The sequence below is a fragment of the Xenia sp. Carnegie-2017 genome, unplaced genomic scaffold (assembly GCF_021976095.1).
Source record: "Xenia sp. Carnegie-2017 unplaced genomic scaffold, XeniaSp_v1 HiC_scaffold_24, whole genome shotgun sequence".
In the NCBI taxonomy this organism is placed as follows: Eukaryota; Metazoa; Cnidaria; class Anthozoa; order Malacalcyonacea; family Xeniidae; genus Xenia; species Xenia sp. Carnegie-2017.
This window is the reverse complement of record NW_025813487.1, coordinates 8,198,060-8,209,375: the sequence shown is the minus strand read 5'-3', so window position 1 is coordinate 8,209,375 and position 11,316 is coordinate 8,198,060. Positions and strand designations below refer to the sequence as shown.

General features: G+C 42.1%; 1 long non-coding RNA gene across 1 annotated transcript; it reads right to left on the bottom strand.

Moving 5' to 3' along the window:
• LOC124451319 lies at positions 1 to 3,393 on the bottom strand. The gene is made up of 3 exons (XR_006950405.1): positions 3,234 to 3,393; positions 1,205 to 1,327; positions 1 to 48 (listed from the first exon to the last, which is right to left on the bottom strand). It is a non-coding gene; the product is annotated as an uncharacterized LOC124451319 (long non-coding RNA).
• Positions 3,394 to 11,316: the final 7,923 nt, after the last annotated feature.

Genomic DNA, 11,316 nt, shown 5'->3' with positions numbered 1-11,316 from the left:
GTACAAATACCCTTGTTTTACAAGGATTTGGCTGGCACGGTTTTATCTCTATAAAAGATTATCAGGTTAGGGCAAATAATTATAGTCGAGAAAGCCGCCTTAATTGTGATAAATCTCTAATATGCCTACTTTTTGAAGAGATTACAAAAATATTTGTAGCTCTAGATCTCTGCCTTCATCTCACAAGAGATGCCCATGCACTTTAGCCAACTGCCTTAAGTTTGTGATGAAGAGAAAATTACAGTTAAGTGTACAGCTATCAAAGAGTTTGATCCCTAATTATCACAGCCAGGAACGAAAGATGTACTTAATGAAACCCTGATTTTCTAAGACAATTATTTAGACCAAAATGCCGCTATTTGCTTCAAATGATGATATAATAACGAGACAAACAAATTAACGTAACACAGTAACTAAACTCCTACTATCTATATAATCATTATCCCATTCACGTGTTGCTATTGATGGCGAAAAAATGGGTTGGCTTTGCTAGTGCAAACGTGGCTTAGATCTAATTACGTTATCACATGCTTCATGAAATCAGGAAAAATTAATAGAAATCAAAATCTTGTAAAACTTTGCACATTAAGTAAAATTAGCTTAACAGTTTGATAGAAAACCACTAAAAAAATCTGGTTACATCGTGCAAAAGTTATATATAAAATATTATTGGATCATATTTATAATGTTTTTAAAACTTATTAAAATTTATTTTACTTTAAAATTTCATTAAAACATTGTTTTCTTCAGGTTTCTTGCCTTTACTATTTTTAATCTTTTGCAAACCAGGGCAATTAATTTTACGTCATATCTGTATTGGTCGGTGTGAAAATGTATTGTTTCACTTGCCCAATTGATTTTTATTTGAAAAGCTTAATCACATAGAAATTTGCGCAAATTTCAACAATTTTAGGCAGAAAACGTTTCAAACTGTAATTATGATTAGATGACGAGGTTAACTTTGGATGACAAATGTCAAATGAAAGAGAACATTCATTAACACCTATAACAATAATAAATATATTTACAATACGTAGATTGTTTCAAATCAATGGAGTTTTGCCAAAAGATGACACCAGTAATGCCATTGTAATAATTCAATGGAAATTAAACTTGGCTTGTGATTAACTTTCACAATTCGCCTTTTGTTGCGATTCTATCAAATGAATAGACCATTGTGGAAGGCTGACTTTAAAATACTAACCTTTGCAAAGAATTCCATTTCCCGAATAACCAATATTACATTTACATGAAAATGATCCTAATTTATTGGTACAGGTTGCTTTCTTGTGACAGTTATGGGTAGAAAGGGTACATTCATTGATATCTTTAAAGAAATACACAAACAGTTAGTTTTACTATCCTGCTTATTAATCGAGAAAAAAGATCAGGTAGTATTATACTTTTATTAAAATCGGTAAAATCTTTGCATTTCCTTAACGTCACCATTTTCCCTCACATAAACGTTCACTATCATAGCTCTGAATTGAAATATTTGAGCTGCAATATTTACTTTAACACTAAATCTTCTCTTGAAAATTTTATTATGCAATTTTGAAATTTTTTAGAGTGTTCAAAACAGCTATCACTAAACTCAGAGGTCTAATGAGAACGCAAGTTTTGGATGAAGTCATGACTTTGAACCATCGAACTGTAAAATAACTGGAATGTTATTTTGGCTGCCATCTTTGAAACCACTCATGATTGCCGCCATTGATAACGAGTGACAAAAAATTGACTTTTTTAAGTCTGTGATTGATCTTAAAATATAGCGCCTTTATAAGGCTGTTTTAAGCTCGATGTCTTGTACAAACATTGAATTTTTATATTTACCTTGTTCACTTGCACAAGGATAGGTTTAAGATGTTTTTTTGCATGCTAAAAATCACTCTGTGATTTTTTCACTTTTTTAAAGTCAAATAACTTTGATATGGAACTGGTAGTAGAGATAATTTGTATCTGAAATCGCGGATCATATACAGCTTTCCATTACATTATGCACTTTCCCTAATGAATGGAAAATTGCAAGACTAATTCCTTTATTTAAAAATGGGCAAAAGAATTTGCCTACCAACTACAGACCAATCTCTGTTTTGCCAGCAATCAGCAAAATTAAGGAAAGGATTTTATACAACCAACTTTATGATTATTTGAATAAATTTCACCTATTAAGTGACTCTCCGAAAACATCACTCAACAGCTACTGCCTTACTGGACTGTACCAATAGCTGGTATATGAATATTGACAAAAAATAATTCAACCTAGTGGTATTTATTGACTTAAAAAAGGCTTTTGATACTGTAGATCATGAAATTTTATTAAGCAAGCTTGAACACTATGGCATAAAAGAAGACGCTTTGTCTTTATTAACATGTTACTTTACCAACCGTACTCAGTTATGTCAGATAAATGGAACAATTTCATCTGAACAGTTGGTCAAGTGTGGTGTACCACAAGGTTCTATTCTAGGACCACTACTGTTTTTATTATACATTAATGATCTACCTCAATGCCTACAAAAGACAAAACCCAGATTGTTTGCCGATGATACAAATTTAACAGCAGCAGGAAACTCACTTACTGAAGTTGAAGCTGCTATGAATTTCGATCTGGAATGCCTAAGAAGGTGGTTGATTGCTAATAAACTAAGCCTAAATGTTGCAAAGACTGAATTTATGTTGATTGGCTCTAAACCAATTATTAAAAGTATAGCAAATCAGCAACCAAACATAGCGATAGAAAACAAAACAATAAAACAAGTTTGGGATTCTAAGTCTCTTGGTGTGACCCTCGATCAGCACTTGTCGTGGAAGAAAAAATACTGACAATATTTGTAAGAAGATTGCCTCAGGGATATCAGCTCTTCGTCGAGCTAAAGACTATGTCCATAAGGACAATCTTCTTTCCATTTACAACGCTCTTATACATCCTTACTTTACTTACTGCTGTGAAGTTTGGGACGTGTTTGGCGAAACTCAATCCAAACGCTTACAAAAACTTCAAAATCGAGCTGCTAGAATCATCGCAAACATGAGTAATGTTGTTGATCACGAAATTGCTTTGAGAGCTTTAGAGTGGGAGCCTCTTGATATTCAAAGGCAAAAAAGTAAAGCAAAGCTCATGTTTAAATTGCTTAACAACATGGGTCCAAAATCACTTACTAGTTTATTTAGTTTCAAAAGCGAATCAACTGATTATCAACTTCGTTGTTTTAAAAAAACACTATGCTTACCTCAGCCAGGAAGCAATAGCATGAAAAAAAGCCTAGCATTTAATGGGCCACAAGTCTGGAAATCATTGCCAAATGAACTTAAAGAAATTAGTTCTCTAGCGACCTTTCAAAGAAAAATCGCTTCCCACTTTCCCAAAACAAATATGTCCTCAACTAATTGTAAATAGCTTTCTAACCTAACTATACTTCATTTAATGTACATTTTAGTGTTTTGTGTATCGTAAAATGTAAGTAGTTCACTATTTTATTGTAATTTTCATTTTTGCACACGCCCCATGTGGAAATCAACTTGTATGTTGACAATGGTAAGCGTGTTAAAATAAAATTGTCTATCTTTCTATCAATATCTCTTCTTCACCAAATCGAGGATCGGAGACGCACCAGGACTTGCCCCAGGTGCCGCAGCCGACTCTAGTAACCAATTGGCTATGATCCACGCCAACTTAAGCCAGCACCGCATCATCGTGAACGGGCAGAACCTTTTTGATCGCCCCCTGAAGTTCTCGTGGCAGTGCAGGGCTGGCGAAGCTAACCAAACAGGAGCAGCCACTCACTTCTACGACCCCAATAAAAGTTCCTACCTGAAAGGTTTCAACTTGGTACAAGAGTTCTTCGGAAAGACGTACGGCACGGAAGTGCCCAACACGGCTGAGGACTACTGCAACAACTGGTTCATGATCCCGATCAATCTCAATCACAGACAACCCTGTCACAGACAACGCAAAAGCGCGAGGCAATCTTACAATCGATTAAAAGTTCACGGCTGTGATAAACAGTCCTATTGCGCTCCCCCTCCGACGCAACCACTTCAATCAAAGTGAACCATCTGGGCCTCGATCAGTATATGTACACGATATTGAAAGAGAAAGGCATCAGCTGGAGTGTCGTCTGAGTTATTGTGTAATTATGCAAGCATAATTACATTTGAAGTGTGGAGTTTTTGTCATTATTGTAGCTGCAAACAACATGGAAGGCGGCGATCTGAAAACGCGCAACTGCCGTTATCGCGGGGTGGCCTCGCAACGACAAACCGCCGATATGGCGGGTGTCTTCCCCTCCTACGAATGTTAGGCCTGGGGGCCGGTGTGTCGCCGTCGGAGCTGCAAAAAGCGATGAGCGACCCGATCAAGTCACAAATGCTTATGCAGCGTGGAGGCTTTCCTTGGGCATTGGCGGGGTTGAGCCTGCTCCCCATGCTGGTGGGAAAGGGGGCGGGAGACCGGATCGCCAACCAAATGAAGGCGACCCCGCCTGAACGGCAAACCGCAACCATGATCCGCGGGGGATTGGCTTTCCGCCCAAGGCTGTTGGGAGCCGCCACCAGGATGGCCCATTACGCAAAGAATGCCGCGATCCCCTTCGCCCTCGGTGCGCTCAGCTCGCTGGGGGACAACGTCGTTGACAGTATCTTTGGCGCGGGTATTCTTAACGGCAACATGTCTCACCCCTCCGACGACTACCGCGTGGAATATGTGCCATTCCAAGAGTAGACAACGGTCGGTGCAAAACGATCGAGGTCTAGAAAGACTGGCAAGACGACGGGAACAGTTCGAAGAGCACGTGCAGCCCCAAGATCGACAACAGGACGGAAGACGGAGTCGTCGAAGCGCGCAGCTCCTAGAAGAACGGCAGGGACACGACGGAACACCACGGGGCGAGCGAAGAGAAGCAACTTGGATGAATCCAACAGCATGCTCCTGGATGCTGCAAAGAGCATGGGCAAGAGAGCAGCGAATCGCGCTAAATCGAGGGCCATTTCTAGATTGAAATCGTCAGCTACAAGTTTGTCACCCAATGTCCTTGCTTCGGCGCCCGTGGCGGCTTCACACTTCCATCAGCAACAGCATCTCTCAGGTATTGCGGACCGCGTCCTTGACCTCGACGAGCGCCCACATCGGCCAGTCGTTCAAAATTTAGAGCGGTGCATACCTTTCCGAAATGGATTTTTAGCTGTTATTTCCCACCCCCGGGTCAGTCGTCCCGACGCCATCACAGGCGCCCGCGCCTCCTGTTCTTCCAAGTGTTATCGCGCGCGATACTAGCACAGGCAGCGCAAATACCCCGCTATCCCTTGGCTTGGATTTCACAAAAAAGAATGGTTTGACGAGCTTCTGCCTTCACTCAAAAAATGGGGGGCAAAATGTTTTGCTCTTGGGTCAGAGCAATATGGGCAAGAGCTTCTTCATGAAACGGCTCCTTGCTCAAGTTCGTGCGAAAAGGCTCTACGTCATTTCGAACACCTCCGCTGATCAATATATTCAACTTAACACGGTCTTGAAGCATTATTCCATCATGCCAGAATCGATCGAGGATACGAGTATAGAACCGGAGTCCTACGTCATCATCGACGACATCCGCGTCATGAATCTCAAATGCGGAACGCAGAGAAAATGCCTCTATAAGTTCTTTACGATGTATAGCCATCATCTGAAATTGAACGTCTTCTTCCACTCCCAGAGCTTCGACAACATAAAGGACATGAAGGTTAACACAAACTTTCTCTATCTCTTCCGATTCACGGATAAGTCGAACGTGAAGCGGTTTCTTAATTCGCTCTACGGCGGCAAGGGCAATAAACCGGCTCTCATCTTCAAACTGTACGAAAAACTCTTGACCAGATGCGAGCGCTCGATCCTCGCTACGGATTGCACCAACCAGCGATTCGCCTATTATTGCGACGAAAAATCTATTGCGGTGGACTTTCAGTGAAAGCTTAGCTTTCTCCCTCATTATCAGAAACAATCTGACCAAAAATTAGAGAAAGAAGTTCGGGAGGGATATCACCAGATTTTTAGGCGTATGTTTGAAGAAAATGAAACATATTCGAGTCCGGATCGACAATGGTATCCCACAGCGACTTCAACGGGTGGCGGAAAAAGGTTATCGGTCGGCCTTCCTTATCCCAAAGGCGCAAAAACTGGAGGTCCTCAAGTTTATCGAGAACCAACCCGAGCACATTCTAAAACGCGCTAATTCCTTTATTGATATCTTGGGTTATCTCTCCGATGGGTCTCGAGCAAAGGGGGCTGGAGCACCAAATTACCGTAAATGAGCTCTATGTTTTGTTCGAGGGCCACCCTGAGCTTCTCAATGAAGAGTCGGTCCTGAGCACGGTCAAATCCAGGTTGCTGAACTGTGCTGAAGATACAGGCCAAGTTCGCGACAGCGTCGCTGATGTCCGTTTGAAAAACCAACTCCCGGCGGTCACTACAACCGCGCCTTCTTGCAAGACTCGGAAAGAGGGGATCTCAATCACTTGCTGCTGCTCGTCTTTGGCCGCTTCTGGCGGGCCAGAAGATTCTCGAGGCCTTTCTCATAAGCAACTATTTCACTCCGAGTGCGAAGCTGGTACAATGTTTACGGAAAACCCTCAAGGGTTGAAGCAAATCTCAGGGAGCCTCAGGTGGATCAAGATATGCGTCTTGCCATCGAGGCTGACTATCGTGTGCTTGCCAAAAAAGTAAACCAATAGTTTCTCAGCAGGTATCCCTTTGTGGTGGTCGCTAACGCCGTCGTCGACTTCGGCCATCCCCAGTTTCGCCTGGCTAAGTCGAAGTTGCAGGAGATCAAACAGCATGCTCTTGCGGTCCCGGGGTCAGGGAAGAAGTTCGGTGATTTGGCAGCCTTGCTTGAGACCTACTCCAAAACACCCGAAAGCAAACTTATAAAATATGATCGTCATTTTATGCCTGGAGGCGTCAGAGGCAAGATGACTAGCGATGCTGCCTCTATTTATGTGCTCCTCATTAACGGGAGCCGCATCATTAGCAAGTGTCTTGATATATTGAACGCGCGAGGCCTTGTTTGAATGTTTTATGGATATGGCGTTTTGGACGACCACTTGGGAGAAGAAGGCGGCTGCTTTGGTGATCAGTGATGAGGAGGAGCAGCTTGCTCGTTTGCAGGATACTGTGGTGCGAAATAAAACAAAAATTGGGAATGAGGATATTGAGGGCACTCTTTCTCATATTGTCGCGCAGCTGAAGTTAAACAAGCTCGACCTCCATGGCATTGATGACCGTTTGAGTGGTTTACCGAGAAATGCTCCAGGAACGCTGCTGGATCTCGTACGACAGGACGTTGTGGTGGCGCGGTTTGAGGAGTGTGCGAATCTGAAGAATGGCAAGATACAGATTCAGGGTCTCTGGATTGAGCGGGCTGAAAACGAGTTGTATCATATGAGCAGCGGTAAACTGCGAGAGGTTGGGGTTAGAACTTCCATCTCTTCTGGCGGGGGGATGGCACCTTTCTTCTCACTCTCTATGCCGCGGTCCCGCGGGAAGTCTCGGACCACATGGGCACGTACGGATACAATTGGAGACGTACCTATAAGATGCATTATCTTGAGTTCCCCTGATATATATCGTCAGCATGGTTTTAGATTTATGTACGACCCAAGCAGTCGAGATTTGACTCCAAGCAAGGAAACCTCCTGTGACGAATTTAACGTGCTTCCGCTGCCAATACGATGCCGAGCAAGATCCACCGAGCTCGATCTCTGTATGGGAATACGCTTTTGACCGCCCCGCCCGTACGCAGCTGGAGACCGTTCTCACCCAAGCTCAGGCCACCAAGCGTGTTGAGTATCGTCATTACGATGGCGCTGCGAGGAGGGTGGGACGCCCTCCTACGCGTATTACTCTGCAGGCGAGGAGGGGGGCTGGTGTATGGTCTCTGATTGGCCCGGTTCTCAGCTCGAGTCAAGTGCTTCGCATGGGGATCGCGGCTGCTGTAATCGATGTTGCGACAGTCCGGCTGAAGGTGAACGATGTCGAGAAGACAACTTTCGAAGTGCGCAAGCCACGCGGGCAGGTTTCGCCTTCACAGTTTTCGATCCTGCATTAGAGGTTGACGTGGGGGCTGTTATTTGGTTTTCTTCAACAGACGCTACCGCTGGTTTTATAATGACATTGCTATTGGAGCAGTATGACTTCGCGTGAGCCCTACGCACCCCCTTCTTCACCTCCGGTGTCGACGGCGCCTCTCTATCCTACGCTGCCTACTGCGAGTGATGCCGGAAATACGTACCGATTACAGAAGATTTCAGAGGTTGAAGCTCGCTTGCACACGGAAATGGAAGCCCGCCAAACGCTCTAAAAAAAGTACAAAAGAGCTGTGAACGGCTTAGACGGCGCGGGCAATGCCATGTCTGCTATCACTGTGGGCAGCACTGTTAGCGGCTCGGCCGTACTCAGTACCGTCGTCTTAACTCCTTTCGGGATTGCGATCGAAGGTCTAGCAGCTGTTTGCGGCACGGCCACTATCGCTGGGCGGGTCGTGAGAAAGCTGAAAGACAGCATCGCATTCGGACGTCCGCTGAGACCGTGCTTTGAACAATCTCGCTGATCACGAGCCGAGCGCTTCAAGATGGCAACAACTGCAGTGAAAGTGAGTACCAGCTCATTTTGGGCAAAGCAGAGTGCTTTGCTTCGTTGAAAGACGACATTAGAAGCCAGACAAAGAGAGTCCTGCGCGAACAGACGCGAGCAGCGGAGATGTGGAATGCCTATGTAAGCATGTCAAGTCGCCTGGGCACCGAGAAAAGCTAGTTGAGGAGCTAATGAGATCTAGGGGGTGGCCTCACCGCTTCCTCCTGGTTGCTCCCGAGGAGCTGCATCGGAAAGTTATGCTTGCGAAGGAGCGAGTAAATGCCCACCTCCGCATGTTAGAATAAGTTCTCGAAGGGACTAACTAACTAATAGCCCCCCGACGGACGGTCGCGTGGGCGCTGGGGGTGGGCCGGCCGTCTTTGGCTCCTGCCGTTGTCCTGAGTTTGGTCTTTGCTACTCGGTGCGATTTTTTGTCCGGACTTATGTATACACCGTACTTCGAACTAGGGCTGGGGCGCTTAGATTTGCGTATACTCCTTCTCTAACTGTGAAGTGTGCCAGAACCGGTAGTCTCTATACTACTTCTTCGGAAATTGTTTTTATATTAAATTTCTTTAAATTGTCGGCTGGTCATGGTTTTTGGTCTAAACTCCAAAACACCGTCTCTGATTTACATAAACTATGCATACGCTATCAAAGATCACAACGACGTTATTAGAAGCTCTACTTGATTTGAAATTCAGATGATAAAGTGGACCTTTTATTAAGTGTCGTTTTAGAATAAAAAATAGCGAAAATATTTAAGGAAACATTTTATTCCAAAAATTGACCTCCATCCCAATGTCTTCGGAACACGAAGAATAATCACAATCACAACTTTGGGTTTGTTAAAACAATTTTATTCTCACTCTCAAAGGTATCTCGCCTTTCTCCCTTTTCTCACTTCCGTCCTCTCCCCTCTCTACTTCCGTTTCACCCGTGTTTTCTGTATTGTTCCTTATCGTCCCCGTCGTACCCGAATGTACAATTGAACCCAACACAACTTTAACATAATTTGCAACAATTTCTGGCAACTGGCATTGAAAGGAGCCGTATCAAAACTGCTCGCCCTCTTTTAGAATTCTTTTGATAATTTAAGACGGCAATAGTAAATTGCATAAACGCAACAATGCTTGAAAATAGCGCAATTTAAAAAGAATCACTTTAGCCACATCTTAATCCATAGGATAACACATGATAAATGTGGATTGGGTTAGGGTAGCGATGCGTGAGTAGATACGATATATAGACAATTACGTCAGCGTTTTTAAATCATTCCCGCTCTGGAGACCGTTTCCAAAAGTTTGCGGTTACAGTATGCGTTTTCGCTGGATACGTGTGGACGATAAGCGTAACCGCTACAAATCCGGACAAATATGAACGAATACGGATACGTGTGGACGGAGAGTGTTACTATTCACAATTAGATCAAGGAATTAGGAAAAAATAACAAGTTCTTTTTAAATAATCACTTAGCTTGATAATGACTTTGAAATAAATTCGAAATATTGCTTTAAATCTTGTCTCTTGCTATTATAACTCAAATCTTGAGTTTACAAGATGACGCTTATTGGAGTGTGTTTTTTCATCTATTTTTTGAAATAGTCGAGTGTATTTTTGTACCTTGTAATATAAATTACCAGCGATTACTTTTAAAGTCGAAAAATATGTAAGATTCGGTAAAAATAAGTACGTGGGTATTTTGGCCATGAAAAAGATTACTTCAGTTACATGTAAATGTGCATACATCCATTTGCAATTGACCGGGCGGCGTGCATAAATTAATTAAACGTTTGTTATAGTTTCAAAACTTGACATTACTAAAAGCTAACTTATTGTTGCTAAGCGCATGCGTTAAGTTATAGAAAATGTTTTTATTTAATAAACAGCCGTGAAATGTCGAAATTAGACAAGTATGGAAAGACGTTTGAAAACGTGAAACTCTACTGTTAGATATAAGACTTTAAATTGGTATTGGTGAGACATAGTTTGTTTTTGTCGTAGACTCGGAGAGCAACACTGTTATTAACCAATGCTTTCTTAGGGTTACACCACAGCGACAAGCAGATAGCTGTATAGTAACGTCAAGTTTTGAAACTATAACAAACGTTTAATTTGTGCACGCCTCACGGTCAATTACAAAATGGCTGTTATTACTTGCATTTAATCTATTTATAAAATAAAAACAACAAAATGGATGCGGTGATTGGTCAATAGCCGTGTTTGCAAGAGCATGTGCAAAATTTGAGCTCAACCTATCAAATCAATTAATCAATCCAAGAGAATTTGCAAAATCAAAAATATATGAAACATTTAAAAAAATTATAAGAAATTCTTTACTGAAGTTTCAACGTCAATTCCTTTAATAGGAACGATAATAAGTTCGGGTCACAACAACAACAACAACAATTTTGAGAAGAAATGCCATAAAATGATTTAAATAAAATTGTTATTCCTGCCTTTCACACTTCTTCTGTGGAAAACATGTTTTGTACTTGTAGTTTAACAAAAGGATCTGTTATTATTATAAACTATAATTTCTCTAATTTAGCATAGGCATACTTTTAACAAACTTGTGCATTCACTTTCTCTTCTTTTAATTTACTGACGCAGGATAACACTGAAATGAACATTATGATCTTATATGAAGATACAATATTACTTAAACATTATTTGGATGCACAAATCTTTGTAATAAATTTTACTGTATCCGA